The 26,239-nt window shown below is 40.0% G+C and overlaps 1 protein-coding gene across 1 annotated transcript in view; it reads left to right on the top strand.

Moving 5' to 3' along the window:
* INPP4B (inositol polyphosphate-4-phosphatase type II B) overlaps nt 1-26,239 on the top strand; it is a 643,844-nt gene continuing 617,605 nt past the window's right edge. The window contains exon 1 of the mRNA XM_032464080.1: nt 1-263. The gene's annotated coding sequence lies outside the window, so the exon portion shown is untranslated. The remainder of the gene's footprint in view (nt 264-26,239) is intronic.

The raw sequence follows: 26,239 nt of genomic DNA, 5'->3' as shown, positions 1-26,239 counted from the left end.
GGGAGCCGGGAGCCGGGAGCCGGAGGGCGGCGCGGGAGCCTCGGGGAGCCGCCGCCCGCGCCCTGCGCCCCGCGCCCTGTGCCGCCGCCGCGCCGCCGGCTCGCTTCCTCCGGGTTCCCAGCCCCGGGTGCTAAGGCTCCGCTCTATAAATAGCAGGTTACAGCTCCCGCCCCGCGTGCACACGCTCACCCGCGAACGCCGGAAAGTCAGGCTAAAAGTGTCTGCTGCTGCCGCTGCCGCCCCCCACTCTGCCTCCGGGAGAGGTAATTACCCGCCAAGGCTCCGAGGGCTCTGGGGGGGGGGGGTTGTAGGGTGGGGTGGGGGGCGGTGGGGGAGGCGGGAGGCGGGAGGCGTTGGAGCGGGTCTGAGAGCGCGCGGGCACATCTTGGCGGGGGGTGCTTGTCTGTTTTGGCATCAAGTTTCTCAGTCTTGTAGCCCCGATAGCCCCTCGCGCCTAAGGGGTGTGGTGTGCTGCCTCTCCTCGGTGGCCGGGGTACCCCTGACACCCGGGGACCCTCTGGCCGCGCGCCCCTCGGTCAGGCCCGCGCTCGGGTCCACGTTCACCCTCACCTCCTCACACTGTCTGGGCCCCGGGTAACTGAACTCTGGCCTCACTGACCTTCCAAGGCGGCGCCCACCTGCGCGGTCCCTTTGGAGTGGCTGCGGTGGCCCCGGGGGGCTCGCTCTCATCCCCATCCCGGCCGCAAAGCTGCCGCCGATACCCGCCTCAGAAGTCTTCAACGCGGGGGGTGGGGGTGGGAGTGGGAGTAAGGGTGACTGATACTGGGGTCTCAGTTGCCTCGTTTTTAGATTTTTTTCTGAAGAGCTCCTCTCCATGAGCACCCCCAATCCCACTCCCAGCAACTCATTCTGGAAAAGAAGCCCGGTACGTCTCCTCTTGGCCACCTAGCATCTCTTGTCCTACCCCGGAGAGGTCTCTCTAGAGGCGTTAGAAAGCGGGGGCTGTGGCTTGAGGGCGCAGTGGTGGTGGGGGTTGTTTGGAGTCTGAAAACTGCGCTGCAAGGTCCGCAGCTCTCTGGCACCTCTGGTCAGGAGGGCCCAGGCCGGGGGTGTTAGGAGCCAGGGGCTGGTTCCTGAATGGACTTTCAGGCTTGTAGCTGGGACTGAGATCAGGATGCTGGAGCTCCACATACCTGTTTTTGCCTCTGAAATCTCCTGCCTTTTGGGTAGTGGTTTCTGCCCCCGCACAGTGGAGAGGCACCGGCAGTTCTGTCTGGGGACAAGAGGTATAAGGGTGAGGATGAGCATATTGATTAGATTGTTGTTGCTGCTGCCGCCGCTGCATAAAACTTACTGGAAAAACCCGGGAGGGTTTTCTATTACTCTTGTTTTAATGATGCGGATTCACTTTGCCTGTCTTCTCCACTTCCCCCCCGCCCCTCTCCGGAACTAGGTTTCCTCCCTCTTTCTGAGATGTGTTATTTAAGGTCATTACATTACATTTTGCATATCTCCTTCCTCTCGGTATGACAGAACTTGTTTGTGAAGGTGTGGCTCTATAAAATAAGTGAAAGCCTGGAAGACAGAGTGTAGATTTGTCTTCCCCTCAGGATGGGCACTAGGTAGCCTGTATATAGGTGTACGACTGCACTTCAAAGTCCTTGCTTGCAACAGGAATTTTCTTAGTGGGTCCTGGACCAGCAGTAGTGGTTATTGGACAATGCTAAGACAGCATACAAGGTGGAAGGAATCACCAGCAGGGCAGCTGGCTAGTGCAAGAAGTTGAGTAAAAAGAGGACTGGGTAAGTGGGCACCGTCTCCCTTAATAGACCGAGAAATGCATTATCTTGTGTTCCTTTGCGATATATCCCAGTAAAGCACTGGTATGAAATCAAAGGAGATAATCGGTGGCTTTGTAATACATACGTACTTGGGCGCTGAAGATTGAACCTCTTGGATTTGTAGTAATGTAAGTAACTACTGCAGTGCAATGCTTTTCAACGTATTTCTTTAAAATGTGATTTGGTACATTGTCCTTGAAAGGTTATGATATGTATATACGAAGAGTCAAGATCTCCCGTGTTGTTAGCAAACATATGTGCTGATTGAAATACTGTTCTTATTTTAAGAGACTATTCTCTTTGATTAGGCAGATCAGTATTTATTTGTGATAAATTAATGACCAGTTAGGTTGTATATCTTTTTAACTGTGTTTTGCTTTTGATCCTTTGATAAAGTATGGGAAAAACCAGGCAGACCAAGTTTAGAATTGTTCCTCTAGCTGTTTAAAGAAGCACATGGTCAAAGTTATAGGCAGAAAATACTTTTTAAATGTTAGGTTTGAGCTTCACTTTGGGGTTGCAAATTGACTGAATGACTTCATTTCTCATAAGTTTTTTGTCAAAATACTCATAGCATAGACTCATTAGTTAAATTTGAATTTAACATAATGATATTATATGTGAGCTGTGTGCACCAGAAAATCACTGAGCTGAGAGAAAAGACAGATATTTGTTCTAAATTGTGAAAATTGAAAGTAATTCATTTCCTTTCTGAGACCAGGGAGTTTCTGCTAATAAAAGTAATATAAATCCTCACATGGGTAACAGAGGTAACTTTCACTGCTTTGAGGCAAAACCCTAGGGGCAATTCTCCTAAAGACAAAGAAACAGGTGCAAACTGATCTCATATTTCTTAGCAATGGAGTGGATGTCAGCTGTCAGGTTTACCTGACATCTGAGAATACAAAGTTTAAAAATTATGAAATCATAATTAGTGAGTAAAATGCTTCCTGAATGTCTGTTACATTTTCTTATTTCAGAATGTGCAATTCCTAGCTGGTACTAATATTAGATATACAAATATCATAATTTTTGTAATCGGTGTGGAATAAATTCTTATCTTTCACAACCATGGGGATTCTAATAGACAGAAATGATCTGTTTTAAATAATCTCAGGTTAAATATTAATATTCACTTGAAAGTTGTATCTGTCTCTTCTGTATTCTGTACCTTAATTTTTCAACACTTGCTATCTGTCTTTCTAAAGTCTTAGGGAATCAGCTTCATAGCCATTTTGTTGCTACTTTGTTGTATTGAGTTAGAAATCCATGATTATAGAGCTCCTTAGAACATACTCATAAATATACATGCTTTCATATTCAGGCTAAGAAATGAGGTTATTAGACAAGTAATCTCAGTTTAAACATTTATTTTTAGATAAATCCAAATGATGCTGCTGTAATTGCATTTTTGTGTGCAAGATGCACACAGCTTTTGTTTTTCACAACTTTAAATGCCGTATGTACCTAGACCCACATGAAGATATGAGGGAAAAATGTAAGGAATCTTCCGAGTCTCAGGCATAATTGTCTTCTGAATCAAGATTTGCTCATTTACTTTAGATATCACTCCCTTGTAGATCAATAGGAGCTTTTAAAAATGCTTATGAAGTTTTATTATCATAACTATATTGTTTGTGTATCTGCCACTGCTGTGGGATTTTTCTTGTGTAAGGCGTAGTTGTAACCACTGTCTTGTTTCCTGGAAGTGTCTTGTTATAGTTGGTATGCCATAAGGCCAATGGAATATCAAGGAGCAACTTGACTTTTTTTTTTTTTCCAATTGTCTTTGTACTCTTAGTGAACACTGATGGATGTAGCCCCAGCATAGAGTGAAGAGTTGGATTGCAGTATAATATGTGTTCTTAAATCATGGTTTCCAAACTGACTCTCTTACATTGCAATATTTTGAGTAAGTCTTGTCTTCTGCATTGGCAGCAGTACCAGCTAGGTGTCCTAATTGTGCGGTAGAGGCCTCAAAATAGCCCTTTGCAGAGCTACGTGAAATCGACTTGGCGGCGTTCTTTTGGTTAAGCTGATTAAAGGAAATAGTGAGAAGTTTTCTAGATCATGTGGCTTTGATCAGAGATTCCTTTGGGAATTATCTAAATTAATGATTTCAAGGGGATGGAGGCAACACTTCCCTTAAAGGAGAAATTCCTTTCTCCCTCCCTCCTCCTTCCCCCCTTCCCCCCTTCCCCCCTTCCTTCCTTCCTTCCTTCCTTCCTTCCTTCCTTCCTTCCTTCCTTCCTTCCTTCCTTCCCCTCCACTTGTCTATCATCTATGTTTCTATTTTTACCAGCCCTACTGGTTGTTAAGAGGAAGCAATGCAATAGGCCTAATACTGAAATTACTGAGCTCCGTTCTCCATTTCCCACATTTCCAGGGTTGGGGAAGTTTGTGAGATGTAGAGGCAGCCTTGAGACTCTGATTTTGAATTACTAGCATAACAACAACAATGAAAAATGTCTTTTAAGATCAGTATAAAATATAATTCTTTAAAATTTCCATATATGGTTTATTTTTAATGTATCATTTGTTTGTACATTGTCAGTACTTTAAAAGGAGAAACGGAGATTTTTATGTTTCTCCAAACGGAGCGTGATTTTTAAAAAGTTAAGCAACAGTGATTTAAAGGGAGTCCTCTGAGCATTCTTCACTGTAATAAACTTAACTGACAGAAATATGACTCTTTCGCCTTTCACCTTAGTTCTTAAAACAGATAGTTACAGTACATTAAGAGGACCAAACTGGGGACTACCCAGTGAAGTAAATAAGATGTACTTTCTTAACCCTGGCACAGTTCTCTATAGCAATTCTGTCTTTAATCCAGCCTGTCAAATGTTTCTCATTTCATTTCCTTGGGGCTTTGCCTTTCTAGCCAGAAGATCTGAGATGAGCTCCAGCAATTAGCACAATCAAATCACAAAAATCATTCACCACTGGGAAAAATAAAGCAGAACTAAAAACCAGTGACATCTTAGGTTGAAATTATAATGTGTAGATGAGCGTACATTATAACTATGTCCTTAAGAAAGTTTGAAAGTTTCAGTAGTGATTATTTAACATCCTATGAAGCCCTTTTGAACATCTTCTTATGCCAAACTTGCTAGATAACCACATATTCCACTTAGAGCATGGGCATATATCACGTTCATAATAGAATATGTTGCCTACTTGATGCACAGTATTAAAAAAATCACCCTTTAAAAGAATTTCATGTCTTCATTAACAAAACCCATTAAGTTTTTATACTTACTAATCAGATCTTTTTTACCTAAATTTATGAGCCAGGGATGATTTTACGTTATGTGTAATTTCATTTCTTCCTACTAGCCTTATTCTCTTGAAGCAATTATGAGTAAATATGTTTCAGAGCTGTCTTTTTGGATAAATTTGCTTTAAAATAGGGCCTTTCCACATCCATTGTGCATTTGGAGTGGAGTGAAAGAGACATTGAACACTAGGTGGCAGTGTGCAATGCTCAGTCGCCTTGGGTCTTTTTGATTGCAGTATACTCAGTATCAAAGCTTCTTTTTAAACGGAATTTATGTATATCACGAACGAGTTAATGAAATTAAAATCAACAGGCAGCTAAATCTTAGCAGTCAGTATATTTAGAAGATCTATTGTTTGTAATGCTTTAAAGATTTGATTGTAATATTTAACATACTCTACTTTTATGTGGGGTCCGCTTATGTAAGGAATTGTTAGGAATTAATTGAATTAAACATGCCAGAATTCTGCTTATGACTAGGTAAGAGAAAGGGGAAGGGAAAATTAAGTGAACACGAGACAAAAAAAACCCCCATGTGGACATTTTAAAACAGACACTGTATTAACCATCTGCATTTTAATCCTTATCCTCTCATTACACAGGCTAAGCAGATTCTTTTTACTAGGAATTGAAGGCTATAATTGTTAATTTTTCTCTATCTTCCTGCCCTTGAGACAATATGAAAAAAAAAGTGCAAATTGTTTCACTGACACTTCAGCAGTTCCCTAATGTCCTCTGTAATAGTGATGGTCTGGCCACCACAGTGATCAAATTGGATTAGCCATGTAGCACTATAATTTACTTTATTGTGACAGCTGAAATTTATCTAAACCATTTCTTCTTGGTTAATCTGGATGTCAACATCCCGTTCTTTGGCTGAATGATTAAATTATGGGTCACAGCAGAATTAAAATTCATTCCATCATCCGTGCACCAGAAGGTGACCTATGCATTGTACAGTCACCTGACTGGAACCTCCTCAAGACCAATATGGTAGGCATTTCAAAAGTGTTCATTGTTGTGGGAATGGAAACCATGGAAAAATTAATCAACATAAATTGGCATAATTAAGAAATATACTTCTTTAAAAAAAAGCTTTTTACTACATGCACTTGTAAGCACAACAAAAAAATAATACAGTGAACTCTCTTCTTTCCATTAGCCAGCTTCAGTAATTGTCAAATCATAGCCATTCTTGTTTTACTCACAGTCCCACTCACTTTTCCCTTCCCTGGAGTTTTGGGAAGCAAATCCTAGAAATTATATCAAAGGAAATAGACTTGTGAAGAAGTTATTTACAGAAATAGGTATCATATGAAGGGGAATTTAAAAATAATTCCTAAAGTATAAACACTACATATTTCACTTAAAAAATTAGACGTCTTGATATTAGGTAAATTAAACACTTGAATGTATTTCTGGAAGATATGGAAGACTATATAAGGAACAGATTTCAGTTTAGGTTCTGTATTGTATTTTTTTTAAATCACCAAAAGTGTGCAGTAATGTTCCTTGAACATGGTAAGTAGTTCGTACATGCTTGAAAACGAATGACTGCATTAGGATTCTTAGATGAAAACAAAGGTTGACTGCACATCTTATCACCACAGTTCTCTGCTATAACATTTTACTTCTAAAGAGGCAGACACTGTGGATACAGCAGACCCTTGGCATTAAAGAATTTAGTTTGCATGAGTCCAGATTTTACCATCTGTCTTAAATTACTTAAATTACTTCCATGTAGTAATCTGTAATTTTGCTGAAGTGTAAATTTCAATCACACAGTCCTGGAAACTGGCCTTTCAGGGAGGGAGCCGAGCCAGCGGCCCGGCGGTCATACGTCCAGGTAATTTTATGCTCTAGGTGACATGGCTCTTCGCTTTCTGGAGCTAATTATCCCTGGTGGGCGTGTTTGAGAATTTGGCAATCTGAGAAATTGTTTGGTCCTTCCCTTCGAGAATGTCATGAATCTCCCAAAATATACCTTTTAGATTTTGTGTGGAGTTGAAATTGTAAAGGAATAGAATTTTTTCAGATTTCAAAAACTTGACAGTAACCATTATGTATAAATCTTTGTTACATTATGTGTCTAAGAGAAAATATAATTCCATGATAGAGAAAACAGGTAATTTGTATCTAAACGGTTTATGCCACACCATGTTTTTCATAGGCATAAATTATATAGGGAACAAAGCCCCTGTATAATTTTATTAATATGAGGCACATAATTTTTGACTTTTGTTTTTGAAATTTCCTATAATATTTTCTTTCCTGGGCTATGTTTTAAAAGGCTGCCTCCCAATTTATTCATGCTGTTCATGCTCCCATTTCCCATTTTATATTTTGGGTGGGAGTGAAGAATGGAACATATTCAGAATAGTGTAATGGGAAATAATTGAGCCAGTTGGTTTCTGGCTGATTTCTTTCTTTCTTCCTTTCTTTCTTTTTTTTTTTCCTACTCTCTCTTCTTTTTTTTTTTTTCAGATTATAAATGTAATAAATCTTTATTGAAAAGAATTTGGCAAGTAATGAAAAGTCCAAAGAGACAGAAAAAAAAAAAAACAAAAAACCCCAAGGACATATCCATAGCATTCTATCATATTTCTTTGTAGGATTTCATGTGATTCATTTACACAAGTTGAGATTATAGTATGTGCATATGTGTGTGTGAAGACGAGTGTTCTGGTTTTTTTTTTTCCACTTAGAATTCTGTTGTTCAATTCAGTTTAGAATTTGAGCACCTACTGTGTGCCAGGTGCTATGCTAAGCTCTATACTGGTTTACAGCAATAAATGAAAAAGAAAATCAGTTTTCCCACGCCTGTAAACACTTCTCTAACCATTTTTAAAAAATTACTACCTGATAGTTAGGCATACGAATCATTATTATTTGTTTAACCATCCTTGCAACTTAGTCTCTTACATTATTAGCATTTTTCCCCTTTAACATGCTGTGATGAATCTTTTCTGTGTGACCTCATTTTCTGATATTCCTTGTCTATCATTTTCGCTGTTTTCTGAGGAATGATTCCTTGCGGTAGGATAATGGACCTTATAAAACTCCTTATACATATTGCCAGACTGCTTTCCAGAAAAACTGTACCCATTTTCATTGCCCCTGGAAGTACATAAGTCCAGTCTCCACCCTCACCAGCACTGAGGGATGTTATTATTTTTAAAGCTTGTTAATTGGAATGAGGAAGAAGATTCTAGCAACATCAGCAGCAGTAACACTTAGCACCTCGCAGGCCATCCATCACCCAAGACCTTTATCTGTACTGTCTCCTTTAATCTTTGCAACAACCTTAAGAGGAGGACAAGATTGCCATCCCATTTGAAAGGTGATTTTTTTGAGAGGTTAATTGTCTTCCCCAAAGTCATACAACTGGTAAGTGGTAGAACTGAGTCTGGGGCCAAGATGGATTTTACTGTGAAGTTTAGGCTTTAAAGTACTGCATTCTTCCATTGTTGTTTGATTAAGTGAGGCTGAACGTGTTTGAAGTGCTTATTTTCATTTGTGCTTTATTTTTAATATTACTTCATATTTTTAGCCTTTTTGCATATCAGGACCCTTGGTTTTCTTTTCATCGATTTTAGTGTCCTTTATGATACTGTCCTGTTTTCATTTATGTTATCTCTATTGTTTCTCTTTCTTATTTTTTTTAGCATATGAATGATGAAAATGTATGGGTAGTTAAGTTGAATGTCATATTTCTTCCTTTTTTTTTTTTTTTTTTTTGCTTAGACAATACTTTCTCATTTATAAAACAGATTAAACTTTACCTAAATTATTCTTCCTTTAAAACAATTTGGATCTAATTCTTTAATGATTTTTTTTTTATCACTAGCCCACTCAACATTGTTTTGGTATATGGTGTGAGGTAAACATTAAATTGATTTCCCTCCTAAAAATAACATTTTTCTGCAGCAGTTTTTGAATAATCCATCCATTTCCCACTTAATTTGTGATTCTATCACATCGTATCATATATTATCTAATTCTAGAGGTACACACACACACACACACATACTCCCACATAGTGGGTTTCTGCTTCTGGTATACCTACTTGATTCTTGTGTTCTGTCAGTGTTCTTTAATTAATATCACACAGGTTTAAATGTTATTTGCTTAATACCTGATAGTGTTAATACTTTCTTCTTGCTGATTTTTCTGTGTTTGTGTGTAGCTTTTAAGACATTCTCACTGATATTTCTTCCAGACTCATTTTAGAATAATTTGATAAAGCTGCCCCAAAATATGTTTAGATAAAGTTGAGTGTATTCATGGAATTGAGGAGAACTGGCAACTTTATGAGATTTAATCCTATAGTACAGAAACTTGGTGTGTCTCTCAGTAAAGTTTTGATTTGGGGGATTTTTCGTGCTAGATGTAAAGGCCTCTGTTGGGCATCAGTCATTTTGTCTAAATATTTTCCTTCTTCATGAGTCACTCTTCAGACTGACCAGGAGTCAGGCAGCATGCCCTGTGCACCATGGGCCTAGCTTTGCTCATCCAAGTTCACATATTTGGTCTAGTGGCATCTAATTGCTCAGGAAAGGAAGGGGCACATGAGGCTTGACAGCTTCTCTTTCCCATGACTGGGCTACAACTTTGCTCTAAATAAATATTTATTTTTCATTATTTTACTTAAATTAGCCAAAGAAGATACATTCAGTATAAATATTTAAAACATCAAAATGTAAATATTAATAGTTCTACTTCTACAGCTCACCAAGGAGGTATCATAAAATTATCCAAAAATGTATAATATTTTGTATATCAAAAAACAAATGAACAATGCATCAAAGATTGCTCAGTTTGCTATTTGGTTTCCAGGTGTCAAATCTGGTTAAAGTACCTCTACAGCCGTCAGTTTTACAGTGGCGTGACAGGGTTGGGTAACTAGCCGGAAGCTATGGCTTATTTATTCAGGTCTGAACATCAGTTACAGAGATGTTTTTAAAAAGTGAATATCCATAAAGGTTTTCATACACACAGTTTGCATATGTCTTTTTAAAATGCTATAAAGCTATTATACTCCAGCTGTCTTCCATCGACCCTGGTATGTGAGACAATGTGCTTATTGGAATCATGCAGAAGAGAAGGCCTTGCTTTTATTAGCGTGAGTCCTCCAGGTTTGCTTGAAGCTGAGATTTTTTTTAGTCTCAGACTTAAGGACCCCACATTTGCTGCTGCCCTGTCTCAGGAAGCTGCAAATAGACAAGGAGGAAAAGTATTCCACACCTCCAATTCCAGTTATATTATTTTCAGTGGAAGTTCTTCTGTGTCATGGGATGGCATATGTAAGTTATATTTGAGTTACTAGCATCAGGCTGTGGTAAGAACCACTTTTATCTCCCTCCCTTGAAACTGTAAGGGCTTCCCCATAGATAGGTCTGCAAGTCAGATTCCAGCAACATCCACTTTCCATTTCATCGGCTAGATGATTGAGCTCAGCAACAGATGAAAACAAGTGAAAAACCGATCATTTGCTTCTGTTAACATTTTCTGGTTCCCATGCTTAGGTTTATATATTTCTTTTTAGTTGAAGGCTTGAAGCAACAATGCACTAGCAGTGATGAAAATCCTTTCAAAGCCTCAGGAGAGTATTTCTCCCACTAGTTTAAATTTTCCTGTCAGAGTTTCTCAGGTAATATGATACTGAGAAAGAGTGTGTGAGAGAGAAAAAGATAGACCAGGGTGAACAGTGCAGAGCAAAGACATTGCAGTGGGGTTGTGAATCACACGACATTTAACTTGGGATTCTAACTCACACAGACCTGTATCTCCATCATGTTTTCTGCTTCTAGCACATAAACATTAATATAATAAAAAAAAGGTAAAAATGCACTGAAAAATATTGTTTTAGTTCAAGAAGGTACCTCTAGTGTTGAGACAGGAGGGAAGGGGCAGGGCACAGCCTTTAAAAGAATGAATAGCCATTGAGAATGGGACATAACCTGGTTAGTACCAACTTGGCCAAAGATGGTGGAAGAGTAGACTTCCAGTAGAGCTTGCACCTCATTATAGGCTTATTGTAATATATTATCTGACACACCCACATGTGTGATGACACTTCCCAGGATGACCATAAAAGGCCAAAAAGTGAGTGGGGCCCAATTCCTGGAAATCTCTGCCCCTTCTCCAAAACAGTTGGAATATCCTCCCACTTGTTAGCATATGAAATTACATGGCCCATTAAAAGCTAACCACCCCCGTACCTGGTGGCCAGTCTTACTTTCCTAGATGGCCTCATGCTCTGGGGCTGCCTCTCTTGCCTTTGGGATGGCCCTCGCTGTGTCTATGGAGTCTGTAGATCCCTGGACAAACTCACTTTCACTGTGCTGTGCCTCCCTCTTGAATTCTTTCCTGCGCAAGATAAGAACCTGTTCTCCAGTAACAGTTGAACTATGTCCGTGCTCCATTTTAGGATGTCCAACGTTTTGATTAGCTCAGGGCTAATGGGTTTCAGTGCTGAAACCTGATGAAATCTGAACAGATGGGCTGGTTGGTCACCCTGTCTCCACAAACCCATTTGAATAATATAGAGAGAGTAATAGGTAGAAGTTTTCAAATAACCGATTGTACTCAGTAGAAAGGAGAGACCGTTTTTGGTACATGAAAGTGTTCCTTGAATGCTCAGCGAATAATAATCACCCCAGAGATGTTACAGAATCGGGACCCAGGTTGTTCTTTGCTGGCAGAAATTGGGTATTTTTAATTTATGTACTTGTACTTATTTATTCATAATTTATTCCCTGCATGCTTCTGAAAATGATTTGAGATGGTTTACAGTTAAACTGCATATAAAGATACTGAGTTTTTACAGCAGTTCAATACTAATGTAAAAGATACATTTTGGAGCTTGGCTAAAAGTACGCTGCCTTAAAAACTAAATTTGATAATACAAATACTAACCAGTATGAGATCTGAGGTGCTCTAAGTACAAACACGTATTGGGACATTTAAAATCACTACCCAAATCCCATGATTTTGGACAAAACTGTAGCCATGATTTGAACCACGATTTGATGTTAGAAGGTTCCCACCAGATGGCCTGGGTGAGCTGTTGTGGGAGGGCCCAGTATGCAAGAGCTCTAGGCCCATCCGAACAGGACTGGCTACTTCCTTTCACAGGCATGTTTTTGATTCTGACTCCACACATTCTGGCGTTGGTGTTGCATCGAAAAGACGGTTGCATTTACTGCCTTTGTTCTTCCAAGTCCAGATGATAGTGACTTGGGGAAAGTCACTGTGATTTACTGGAGCCAGTTTTCTCATTTGTTAAGTACAGATGATAATAACTGTCTCACAGTTATGAAGTGAGAATTAAGTGGGACTATGCACAAAAAAATGACTTATCAAATACACTGTAAAACCATGGTATTAAAAATATTGACAACCACTAATGTAATTATTATTCTGTTATATCCTATGCTCAGAATGATCGTTTAGGACTCAATGACAGCTTTAAATGTAGCCAAGAAAGCGATATAGATTCAGAGTCCACTCTGATGGATTTTAAGCCATAGCCTCCTTATCTGTAAACTGGCTCATTAACATACACTTTGCAAAGATGTTGTGAGGATTAAATGCCATGAGGGTTGTAAAGCACACAGTGTCAGACCGTAGTAAGTCTTCAGTAAATAGTAAGACTTCAAGATATTTTATTACTATGATTAATACTTTTTTATATGAATGAATACAGAATTGATTTATTAGAGTTATCTGTTAATGTATTTTCTAAACTCTTGACAGAATTCTAAATGAAATCCCAGTGTATAGAGTAGATATAAAAACAATATTTTATTAGTGTAGATGCATTTTGTAAGTTCACATTTAAAAAATATGCTTGTTGATAAGGTCAGTCAATGGAAACATGTAGATTCCTTTGCTGAATACAAATACATAAAATCTGGGTTTATAGGTAATCTTTGCACAATTATATCAGCTCCATCATACAACTTATTTTTTCTTCTTTTATTTTTTAGATTTGATGTCTTTATATGATTTTGGCTTATTTGGTATTTTTATTTTGTGTCTTTGTTTGGGTAATATGGATTCTTCCTCTAAATTACAAATTTCTCAAACTTCTCAAAGATAAGTCTTCAACTTATCTTTTGGATCCGTGCCCAGTAGAATGCATGGCACATCAGAGGCCTCCACACTGCTTTGTGGATAAATGAATAATCAGCACAGTGGGGCTTATTTTACCTCAGAAGAATTACTGTGTTTTTAAAGGTGTTAGAATATGAAGAGGATGAGACATGGAGTGATGAAATAACTGATCTAAAATTAACACCTTCTTGATAAAGGGCTGGAAGAACTTTAACCTATTGATAAAGCTCTTGCTACACCAGGGAAGAAGCTAGTCTTTGAAAAGTCTGTGTGTGTGTGTGTGTGTTTGCACACCTATGTGTGTTCCTTCATGCACGTGGGTTAATGAGAGCAGACGAGTGAGGGCAGGGTGAAGGAAGCTGCAAGGGCCTGCTCGTTTGTGCAGGACGTGCCGCGTGTCAGGCCTTGCCACGCACACTGTCTTGACCATGGTCTCCTCTCATTGGGGGTCTTTGCTGCATCAGCGCCTGCTGAATGAAATGTGCCCAGGGAAATGTTTATCACACTTTGGCAGGTGGACTATGGGAAACAATTACCAACCCTTTGTAGAACAGTGGGCTCAACTGTTTTTTCTGTTTTTGAGGCAGAGTAGTTTGTAGAATTCTTTATCACTCCTGTCTTATCCATGAGCCAGCAAGAAAAGGTTGAAATAAATCAGGAAAACATCCTTATGGGAACGTGCATACTTGCTCCATTCTGATAAAAATCACAGTAGCTGGCATTTATTGAACATAATGGGTGTTTCCTTACTTTAACTCTTTTACTCCCCACAATTGTATGAGGTAGGCACTGCTCTTACCCCCATTTACAGGTGAGAACATCACGGCACAGGAAGGGAATGAAACATGCTGCAGTTATGTATTTAGGAAATGGTAGATCCAGGATTCTGAGCAATTCCTTCACCACTGAGGACCCTGCTCTTGCAATCTGGCTTTTTTTTTTTTTTTTTTTTTTGGTGGAGGGAGGCAGTTAGGATTGTTTTTGTTTGTTTATTTATTTAATGGCAGTACTGGGGATTGAACCCAGGACTTCATGCATGCTAAGCATGTACTCTGCCACTGAGCTATTATCCTCTGCCCGCAGTCTGACTCTTTGAATATCAGCTGCAGAAGTAAGAGGAAGCCTAATGTTCTTGCCAGTTTCATATTGGGGTTCTTCACTTGAGCTTCAATTGATGGGAAAAGAAAGTGCGCCTTTGAGGGTAGCTTGCAGCCATGGATGGTGTTGGGGCCAAATGTACTCTCCTTGTCCTTGTTGTGGTCAGGAAGGGCGATGGTGATTGTCCCCAACCAAGAGGGAGATTGGTTAGAAATAATGTAGGTATCCTTAGGATCTTTCCCTTTGCCGTTTGTTTCAAGTTGGGAAAAATGGTTATTTGGTTCTAGTTGGATCCATCTGTTGAATATCTGTGCATTTAAAATCTAGAGATGCTATGATGATCATGAGCATAAAATTGCCCAGTGATTGGAAACCTTTAATCATGCACTTTGAACATTCCAGCCCCAATTTTTTTGTGGCCTAAAAACCATCATAGGTGGAAGGAAACATCTGCTGTGTTTTTCATGAGAACCGTGGAATCAAATATGCCTCATTTACACGGTCAATTCATGTGCATTGGGCACGCTTAAGAATTTTACTTGTCACTGAGTTTTCTACTTGGAACATTCCACATACGTAGAAATAAACCTCTGTAAAATCCACTGGTTAAAGCCATCTATAGAAGTTGGCAGCTAAAGGTAGAAAAACCACTGTACAGGCTGGATTGTTTTTCCTTCCTGTTGTCTTAGAAGATATATCCTGAGCACAAAATATATTTTATTTTTAGGAAAGATATATTTACACCGTATGGTGCCAACCCTGCTAAGGTTTATTTGTACCCCGGCTACTTATAGTGAAGATACCGTGGGAATTCTTCTACACTGTAAGAACAGTATATTGGAAGGAAATGAGCACACCTTGGGTGACAGCTCTTCATTAAGATAAGCACGCATTAAATCCCAGTCTATGAAGAATCTTCTGTTTCTGAGTGGAAGATGGTGGAGCAAGCTAGCGTTGCAAGACCGTTGCAGATTTGTTTGCTGGTCTCTGTGGGTGGTTCATGTACAGATCACTTAACGTGGAGGCTTAATCTTGGAAAGAGGAAACAATGCTTTTTGAAAAACACTAGAGGAATTGGTGTTTTCAGTCTGATCATAATTCACTGAAAGCACGAGAGGATCTGTGTGAACCATGTTCCCGAAATTAATGGGGAGTGAGACGTCTTCCTTCACCCTGTGAATCCTTGTAGAAGACGTTTGCAGAGAAATTATTGGAGCTGCTCCCCTGTGGGGAGATTAATGTTTTAATATGCAAAAGCAGACAACTCACAATTCCTTTGCGCCATGGCACTCCGAGCTGCACAGTCTTACTGCTTTATTTTCCCCTTATAGCTTGTCTGCCTTCAAACTTTTGTGGAGTCAAATAGAGCCACTCATGCAAAGTCAAATCCTTGGTCTAGACTTGCGGTCTCGGCTACAGAGAACCACCAATTTGTGACCTAGCTTTGGTGGAATACATATCTATGTGAAGGTATTGAGATTTTCTTGCTCATGCCTTTGAAATTGCTACTTGATTTACCAGCATCAAAGTTAGCCACTGTTAGGGGAGGATGTGTTTTTAGGCTCTATTACCATGAATTTCCAGTAAAAGTAAAAGCAAACAAAAGCGTTACCTTAAATAACCTACCTTTAATCTACCACACTCCTGTGTCTTATCCCCACCCTCTCCTCCTTCCTGTCTGGTTGAACTAAAACCCACACCTCTGCACTCAATCCTGTTTCCTCCTGAAATCTCAGGGTTCTCTACATAGCCATCATTTCTTGTCTCCTGTATCTTCACTTCTCTGCCTCTATCCAATAAGCAGTGAACACACGCAAGATATGCACATGTTGAAAAGAACAGAACTCCCTTTCTTCTGTATATCCCACTCCACCTGCCCGCATTTGTCTCCCATGAGGGAGCCAAGCATTTTGGAGGGGATGTCCAGCATTTCCTCTACTTTCCCGTTTCACTATAGTCTGGACTTTATCCCCACAGCTCCAATGAAACTGCTTCTGCCAAGATCTCTTGGAGGCTTTGAGTTGCATTTCACAAGTGGTTCTCTGTCTTTGACCACTTGGCAATATCAGCTCTGTTAACTATTTCTTAAAAAATTCTTTATTTTTCTTAATACTGAAATCTCCTTTTCTTAAATTTAATTATTGAATATAAAATGTTTTTGACTCTCTCTCTATATATATGTGTGTGTGTGTGTGTACAGAATATCTGTGTAGTGTAAGAAAAAATAATCATCATGCTTGTGCCGTCTCCCAGCTGTGTCTCTCTCTCTGCTTGGAACTGCACTAAATCCTTAGACCAGCCTGAGTAGATTTGACCTCTTGTATTATTGATGTTAATCTTTGTATCCGTGAGCACAGTGTATTTCTTCTTTAGTGCCTTTTAAGACAGTATAAACATTTGCTCTATAAATGTCCTTTACATCCTGTGTTAGTTTTATTTTTAGGTATCTCGTTTTAATTGTAGTTATTTAAAATTGTATCTCTTTTGAAATTACATTTTCTAACTATTTGTTAATGGCATATAGAAATATTATTGATTTTAATGTATCGATCTGAGAAGCAGCCACTTTACAAAACTATCTTATTCTAACTTTGTATTTTCTGAAAGCTTTGCTGTTTCCTAAGTATATTTATTGCAATAAGAGTCTATTGCTAGTAAACGCTCTTGGTTTCTGTTTATCTAAAACTGCCTTGATTTTGGGCTTGCTATTGAATAATAGTGTTATGCAATTCCAAGTTGATAGTTTTTCCTCTCAGCACTTAGAAGATATTGTTCCCACAGTGCTCTGGCTTCTATTGTTACTACTGAGAATTTGACTGTCAGTCTAATTGCCATTTCTTTGTAGCGATCTATCTTTTCTTTCTGGTTAGGATAAAGGGGAACCACAAGGGAGAATGCAGAAGGTCGGGAGTAACGGCAGCAGGGCTGTCGCAGAGGGAGAGGTTACTGGACGTTGGGAGGGAGAGTGGCGTCGTGCAGGAGCGGTGATCTTCTGTCCAGAGGCACAGCCAGTCCTGGGACTTCCCAGGGAAGGAGCCAAGGCCACAAACACCTGCACGCAGTCCCCCTCCTTCCTCCCATCTCCTGCCTGTGCTCTGTGTGCATTAAACCTTCAAAGAAGCCAGGAGTCATGCTGTGATTGACATGTTGACAAATAAAGGTCAGATCAACAAAGGGGCAGAGACTTGGTGGGAAAGGGTGGAGAGTGTGGATCTAGACGGCTCAACACAAGGTATTTAGCCCTTTTGATTTAGTTTTCTTTTTTCTTCAAATCTGTCTAGTCATTTTCAATCATTTTTGTTCCTTTCTTAAATTTCAATCCCATCTTTTATTTCTTTAGGCATCTCATATTTAATTATTCATATTAGATCTGTTAGAACTGAAATCTTAAGCCTTGAATCTGTAGTTTTTGGCGTTTCTGCTGACTCTTGCCATGATGGCTTGTTTTCTTGAGTTCATTTTTTAATGTGAGCACATCTTGGCTAAACATAAATGTGCTGCTTACAGGACCTGGGTTGAGGATCTTTTCTCCAAAGAGGAGTTGCATTTATTTCTTCAGGGACCAGGGACCTCCACCACCTTCTCCACTATGAGCAGTGTCATTTAAACCTCAGACTCTTGTGAAAGAATAATTAGAAATACATTTAGTCAGAGAAGACTATGCCTTTTTTTGCTCAGAGCTATGGTGGAGGCAGACAGATTACCTCATCTATTCCCTTTGTTGACGTGTGGGCGTTTTCCAGCCCGTGTTTTAGAAACACTACTTCCCTTCTGAGAGTTGCAGTTCTGTGTGGGGCTCAGGGTCAACCTCACCAGGACGCAGGTCCAAGACCTTAACACCTATTCATCTATCCCAGGACCTTGCATTTCCAAGGTCTGGTTTCCTGGTGTGACCACCTCTCCCACCCTTCTTGATTCATTGTTTATTTTAATTTGCCATTGAGAGATTGTCTTTAATTTCTTGTGGACTTAGCATTGTAAATATGATCACAGTTTATCTGACATCTAGGACTCTGGTGTGAACGATTACCAGCTCTGCTGTGGTCTTTACTTCTTGTCTCACCCTGACGACCTTCCCAAGGCCATTTCCTACCTGTCGTTTAAACTTGAGGTTCTTCAAAGTTCTGGCGAAGTCTCACTCCCTGTGTCATCTTACATTTGTGAATCAGTTATTACTTTAATTCACAGCTGACTGTAATCTCTGTGTGGGCGGTGATTGTGTTGATATTTTCCACCAATATCTCCCTAGTGTTTAGCATAATTTGTAACACCTCCTAAGTGTCCAGTTCATATTTGTTGAATGAATGAGTGAATGGAAGAACCGTAATGTGTCTCAATAGAGAGTGTTTAGTTTGTCGTACTGTAGGTGGGAGGGGTTGGAGCAGTAATGGTACGATAATGGATAAGTACTTTCATTTTACTTCAGTCTTTCTTGTTTTTTAAGTTAAAGTATAGTCAGTTTACAATGTTGTGTCAATCTCTGGTGCACAGCATAATGCTTCAGTCATACATGTACATATATACATTCGTTTTCATATTCTTTGTCATTAAAGGTTATTACAAGATACTAAATATAGTTCCCTGTGCTAATCAGAAGAAATGTTTTTTTTACCTACTTTAATATATAGTAGTTAATATTTTCAAATCTCAAACTCCTAAATTTATCTCTTCTCACCCCCTCCCACCCCCTGCTCTCAGTAGCCGTAAGATTGTTTGCTCTTCTCTTGATGAGATATATCTTGCATTTGGATTTGTCTCTACCTTCATGCTGCAGGCAATGTTGAATATTTTTACCCCTCCTTTAGAAATGTTCGTCCATAATACACGTGGACATGCAGAATTCTAAACAGCTTTAGTCCGTAATGGGATTTTTCTGTCTGCTGAGGTGGGTGTTACTGCATCTGGTGAATAGTAACAAATTATTATTGGCCTTTTTGCCAATTAATATGAGGACCTTCTAGCTTGCGTATGACTTTATCACATTTGATGGTTGGGCTTGAAGACTTAACTTCAAGTAGAGCAGATAAAATGAAATTAACTTCTGCTGATACTCAGAGGCAGGCAACAACTGAATATAGGGAAAAGCACTTTGAATGCAGAAGTAGCAGGCCAGGGTGAAATCCGGTTTTATCAATGTTGCACGGTTTTTATGCTAACAGCGTGGGACTGGGTTGTGTCTATGAGATTCTTCCCACAGAGGAAAATCTGGAGAACAAGCTCCCGCTGTGTAGAGGCAAGCCAAAGACTGACCCCAGAAATAAAGAACTTCTGGTTTTTCCAAGAGTGCTGACTGACCTTGAAAGCAAGTGACTATTAGAAGCAGTAAGACAGGACCTGATTTGTGTTCTCCGGTGAGCCTTGAAAACAATGGTGGCGGTGATGACTTTGGGAGTGATGGATCCCGCGGAGAGGCACCAATAGGCGGTGGACAAAGAGATGCTACTGCAGATTTCAGGAGCTGCAGAGGGAAAGCTATTTCAATGACTGACAAGCTTCCAGGAGCTTTTAAAGATGAAAATGGTCATTGTACTTTATCTTGGCTATTTTAGAGAGCTTGCAGGGTTATTCATTTTTCCCGTCTGTCAGAAGCTGGAGAGTTGAGTTTGTGAAGGCTGTAGTGGGGAGAGCTCTTGTCAAAGTGTATAGAAACACAGGCTTAGCTGGCTGAGAGTTTCCACAGAGAAACAACCTTTGAAAAGCACAATATTAAAGATGAGGACAGTGCAACCCTGATATCAGAGAGGTAGGGCCTGTTGGGAGAACCGACACTGTGCAATTTTACGAGATGCGAGTGGGCAAGGTTGTCTGTTTGTTTTGTTTGTGTTTGAGCTTAAGAAAACAGTTTAGCATCAGGAGAATGAAAAGAGGTTCCGAACTCTGTGCTGACTAGGACTCAGAGATTGGGGAACAGCAGGCAAAATCTGCAGGAGCAAACCTGAAGGACATCAGCTTCTCAGGTAAAATGCTGGCACTAATGCTATTCGCTCTTCTGTGGTGGTGTTCTGATGTATCAGAATATTCAGAATGAAGAACTCGTTTTATGACATTTAAGGGTATATTAGCCTCATTCCCCTGTGTGGCCAAATGAATTTATGGACTTAACTAAAGTTCAGGGAAAGGATTTACCATCCTGAAATTTTGACTGTGAGAACTGGGAAAAGAAAAAGTGTGGTCATTGCTTCTCATATATATATGTATATTTCTCAGATAATTTGTTAACTTTCATTCACGCTAACAGCATTGAAATTACATTTGAGCTGTTAATGGAAAACGGGCCACATAATCACATTAAAAAGAAGTTTAGTGTCTAGAACAGGGAACGTAAACAACGGAACGTGTGAAAAGAGGCTTTTGTTTTCCACATCGGTAGAAACAGGAGATCGAACAAAGGGTCAGTGAGCTCTTCCTTCTCGCTTGAGCGTGATGTAGCTCTGAGAATCTACACTTGCATTTTATTTCCTGTTTCTTCCTTGCTGTGCCCTACGCTACAGGCAAACGAGGCTACTTGCTGGTTCCTAAACACACCCCCTGCTTGTTCCTACTTCCTCCTGTTAGGGTGCTCTTCCTTCCCAATTCGGTCTCTCAAAATTCGACTCCTACTTTAAGGTCCATCCCAGGTCATACGCCACTCTTCAGCAAAGCTCTCCCCAGGTTTTCTAGCTGAAGGTGCTGTGTGCCAGGGCACTTGTGATTCTGCTATAATACTTTTCACGTGCTTCTTTGTGTTGTTTATTTACATGCCGTCTACTAGATTATAAACTTCTTGAGGTCAGGGATTCCATTGTTAGGTTCTCAATAATATATAGAATCGTGCTTTGCACATAACAGGCATTTTCTGTTTATATACTGAATTGAAAATTGAGTAAAGGAAGTGATTTGCTGGTAGATTAAAGCCAACTTGATAAAGTTACAGTAAAATCTTAAACTTCTGTCATGCATTTATTAAAAATGATAAGATTTAATGATCTAGAGTCTAAAATAAGTAAAATGGGGACTTTCTGGGGCATTTTAATTTCCAGATAAGAAGTTGGATTAGTACTCATATTAAAGTAATTCTAGTAACCGTGTGCCCTCTTGAAAAAGTGCTAAGGCTTCTAGAAGTCAAGAGAAAGAAAATAACGTCTCATATTCACAGAATACACACAGCATGCCCTTCAACATGTCGAAAGGAACGTGGTTACTAGGAACGCCTGCCATGTACTTTAGCTCATCAAAGAGACCAACATGCTAATTTTGTGCTATTACACAAAACTGTCATTGTTTTTCCTCTCTCTGATATATTTCCTGGCTTTAAATTCTCTGAAATGAAATGGAGATGACTTAAAAACATCCTCAACGCTTTGTCAAGAAATGTGTCTCCAGACCAAGACACAAAGATTTCCATTTTGAACCATTTTTCTAATTTATATCATTAAAATTAAGGCATAATTTTTTTTTTAGTGCTGAGTTTTTTCTTTAAACTAAGAAGGGATCTTTTTAATGTAAAAATTGTTCTGTTGCCTGAAAAAATAAAAAAGCACACTGTGAGAACTGTGAGAATTGTTTTATTTGGGGCAAAATGAGGACTCTAGCCCTGGAGACAGCCTCTCAGATAGCTCTGAGGACCTACTCTGAAGAGGTAGGGGAGAGGTCAGTATGTATGTGATTTTAGTGAAGGGGGTCTGTGCAGTCAAGCACACATTTTGACAGAAGGTTCTGCTGGTCACGAGGAGCAGTGTCTCCATTACTGGTTTTAGTTTTTCCTAGATACAAGATGTAAGAAATTGGGCTCATAAAATCTTCTCCTGAAAATACCCAACTATCTGAAGACCGGTTCTGCCAGCTTCTGCCAGAGTACAGAGTGCCTCATTCCTGATCTCTGCCCTGAGCTCCTTTTAGGGTGTGTTGAAGGTCTGAGACTGCAGTGGCTAGTAACTTCATTCTTGTAGAACCAGATGGCGAGTGACAACTTTTTGTTGGCAGTATGAAATGGAATAATGTTCAGGTGGTCCAACTATGTTTTTGAGAGACAGGCATTGAAACCCTGTATCTGAATAAAGGACTGGGGAAAATGAAGTAGGCTGAGATCCCTATGACAGCTTATGACCAAAGAAAGCCACCCTCCAGGCATTGTAGAGAGAAAGCTCTTGAGGGGGTGCCTTTGGAGGGGGTGATTCATATCAGGAGAGCCATAGCTCTTGGAGTTGGAGTTAATTCCGAATTTCAAAGTGACCACTTACTTAATTGAGTAGGTTCAAGACAACACTTAGCAACTAACTACTTTAGCCTGTTCTAGGATGTTTTAAAGCCAAGAGGGTTTAGAGGAAGGAAAGTGGTTTAGGATAAGAGCCCAGAGGACTGACTGCTGCCGCCTGGTGCAGCCTTTGCTTTCTCATTGGAGATTTTCAGAGCAGGAAAACAGCTTTTATCTTAAAGCACTATCAGTCCGAATGAAACAACCAAAAGTCTTTTGTGTCCCCAAGGCAGAGTAGATTTTTATGAATTACTGTTGAAGGTAGAGGTCATTTGGAAGAGAAAATATTTAGTCGTTTAGATCATCTGCAAACAATAAAGCACTTTAATGAAAAATGATCTTCATTTAAAATGACCATGATTGGTAGAAATTCAGTCTGTGCTTTTCAAAAGGCTACCTACTAGAAAAATTGTGCATTAGCTCTGCTGCGGTGGGTTGTTTGAGCAGTGGGTAGATTCGGTCACATATTCTTGTAGCATTGCACATCTTAATTGTTTTTCATTCACGTTAGAAGAAACCCTACATTTTCGGAAGAGGTATGACTACCGTGAAAGAGAAACAAAGGGGCAATAGCGCTACCCTATTGTGTTTATTGTGCTACCAGGGTATTGTGCTACCACAGAAGGTTTCCTCTTTCTCTTGTTAATCACTTGGGAACATATTTTGAGAAGCTGTGAGATACTGAAGCTTTTGAATGAGAGAACACCTGGAAGCTGTGTAGTGAAAATGTGGTAATCAGTGCTCCTGTTCACCAGATACTCCTGGCTCCCTACCTGCTGAGTGAGCACAGGGTGGCGCTTCCTGGTCCCTTGTGTTTGGATGGGAAAGTGACTGATCTGACTAGTGACTTATGAGTGTCATTTCTTTACCTGAGCAATGGACTGCCACTGTGCCATCCTTCAGAAGTCTCTCCTTTTGCTCTGTGGTCAACAACGTATTTTGAGATGGTGGCCACCCCATCAACCCGGATCCAGTATTAGGAGACGTGAGGCAGGTCCCTGCAGCAGCCCATCATGAACATGTGTAGTAAGTGAGAAGGAAACCTTTGGTAGAAGATGGGAAGACTGAGGGGTTGTTTGCTAATATAGCGTAACCTTGCACATTTTGACTGATTCAACAGGAGGAATTCCAAACCATAGGACCACGTTGGAAGACTATATGAAAAAAATGAGATGGGATGTCCAGCTGCACTGGTATAAGGAGGGGACCCGAGTCAAGTGTATCACATCATGGAAGGCAATATAACCTAAGGTTGAGAGCTGCCAGGTCCTCCGAGGCAAAGAGGCTGAGCCATTATTTCCACATCTATAAAATGGGAGGGGTTATCTAAGTACTTACCTCCTGAAGTTGTTGTGATGATTAAATGACATGGTGCATTTGAAGTGCCTCCCACAGTGCCACGTAATAAACATGCAGTGAGCTTGCGTGTTTACTGCTTTTTTTATTATTACAGTTGTAAGGACCCTGGAATTCTTCTGGTCGAACTTCCTAGCCATTTGAAGAATCACTTGTATAATATCTCAGGTAGTGGTCTTGCTTTTACCTGAAGTCTCTGGTAACATGGAACCTGCTGCCTTCTGAGGCAGGGAGAAGTTTCTCCATGTCTGGAAACAAAGGCTGTCTTCCCATAGCTTCTACCTATTGGTTCGACTCCTGAGCTTTCTGGACGCTCAGGACAAAATCTCATCTTCCTTCCACAGAAGAGTGCCAGATCCTTTAGTCAATCTTTCAGCGATGCCTTCACTTCCTCAGATGCGCTTTGAGGGTCAGTGACCCATTTATGCCGTGGATCCAGACCTACACACAGGACAGGTGAGTGAGTGACACCCCTGTCCTGTGACAGTTGAGTTTGGTGAGCACTTCCTACCTGCCAGGCTGTGTCCTCTCCACGATTCTGTGAGGTAATTTTTATTATTATCTCCATTTTATATTTAAGAAACTGAGAAAAGTAAAAATACCTCATTCTACCTGTTAATAAGACTGTTGACCACATAGGAAACTATATGTATATACAGTTGTAACTGGGAACTCACAGAATAAACTGTACAATAAAAAATATGTTAAATACACTACATAGTTGATGGCAACTTGAAAAAGAAAATATGAAAATAACAATATATTAATATTGTTTAATTAGTTCTTATATGGTTAATATCAATCAGTTAAACCAATAATCAAATGTAAGAAATGTGTATTATTTTCAGGCTGATTAGTAACTTCTTGGATTATTCTAAGTAACAAAGAAAGAACATTGTCCCCTAAAAAAAGGTATAGCCACCTTGTGGTATCGTTTTAATTAAGGCCCTGTGTTTTCCCAACGCAATGTGTGAAGACAGAAAACCGACTGAAATATAGATCTCAGTGTTCCATGAGCAAGTAGTGTATAAATCAAATAAATAAATGAGCTCAAGAGAACGTAGTAAGTACTAAATCTTCATTGAAGCTTTTAATAATGTTATTACTAAAAAATGTGAACTAAAAATAAAAAAAGCAATTGGCCAAGTTCTCGAGAGGCATTGTAATTCCTTTGAGAAATAACAGACCAGGCAGAAGCAAGCTTGCATATTGTGAAGATAATTCACACGGTTTGCTAATAAAATGCAGGAGACAGATTAAATTCTTAACCAACTATAACCAATATAAAGTTATAATAGAAACCATGAGATAGAGTCCTCTTAAAACCCATCAGATACACAAGACCAGCTTCATAAAACAAAAAAAAATTAGAGTCAAGGGACTTAGAGTTGGCTAAGTTATTTCAGAGTCAACGTTCCTACATTAAAAGATTAAAAACAAATGCACAAAGCCCAACTAACCAACTATATGTGCAGAAAGGGAGCAAAAGGACACAGTGCTGTAGCACGCTGAAGGCATTCATTTGAACTGAGCACACCTGTCTTCCTCCCCAATACCGTCACAGCATACCTGGGGAAAGGACTTGTCAACTGAAATAGGAAAGGTTCCTCTTCTGCACGGAAACTTGTCATAGTTCTACGAACTCACTTATGATCTGTTAAATTCAAGGGACCTAAAATGAAGTAGGAGTTATTCCCATTTCATCTAATTTAAATAATTCTAATTTTGGATTTTAAGTCGATAGCTAACCAGGACATACACTGTTTCATGTTGGGTTTCAGGAGCCGAGTCTGAGACATGGATTCAGGAGACATGATTTATTGAGAGGATGCTCTTCAGGAAGGGAGAGGGCGATGCAGGCGAGGGAAGGGAGAAGAACTGAGCAAAGAAGTGGTTTCAGGTGAATTCTAGCCTTGGCTCGACGTGGGGTAAATGCTAGCCTTGGCTGGATGTGGATTCACAGTGGGGGTGAAAGGAGGGACTATGCAGGCATAAACCACACCACGAACCACAGCACACCGTAAGTGGTCATCTAACGATGCCAGTCAGTCATTGGCTGTGGGCTGGGTGTGAAAGTGTGTGTGTACCTGTGGGGTGTCCGGGGAAAGGGACGTGGCAACTTCCCTGATGAGGTGACTCCTGTCTACACTGGCCCCGTAAATGGGCAGACACGGACAGGGCATCAACAGCCTTCACCGCGTATACATCTGAATTTTAGTTTTAACAACTTGCTGTGGTCTACAGAAGTACCTTTTCTAGATATCTGGCTGGAGGGAGAGGGTAAACAGCTAGAATTTGCAGCCTAGATGTATACTGGTGTCTCACCTACATTGGTAAATAGCTGTAGACGGGGAT

The sequence above is a fragment of the Camelus ferus genome, chromosome 2 (genome assembly GCF_009834535.1).
Source record: "Camelus ferus isolate YT-003-E chromosome 2, BCGSAC_Cfer_1.0, whole genome shotgun sequence".
NCBI lineage: Eukaryota > Metazoa > Chordata > Mammalia > Artiodactyla > Camelidae > Camelus > Camelus ferus.
Note: the sequence above shows the minus strand (reverse complement) of the source record. Positions and strands in the feature narration are given on the sequence as shown.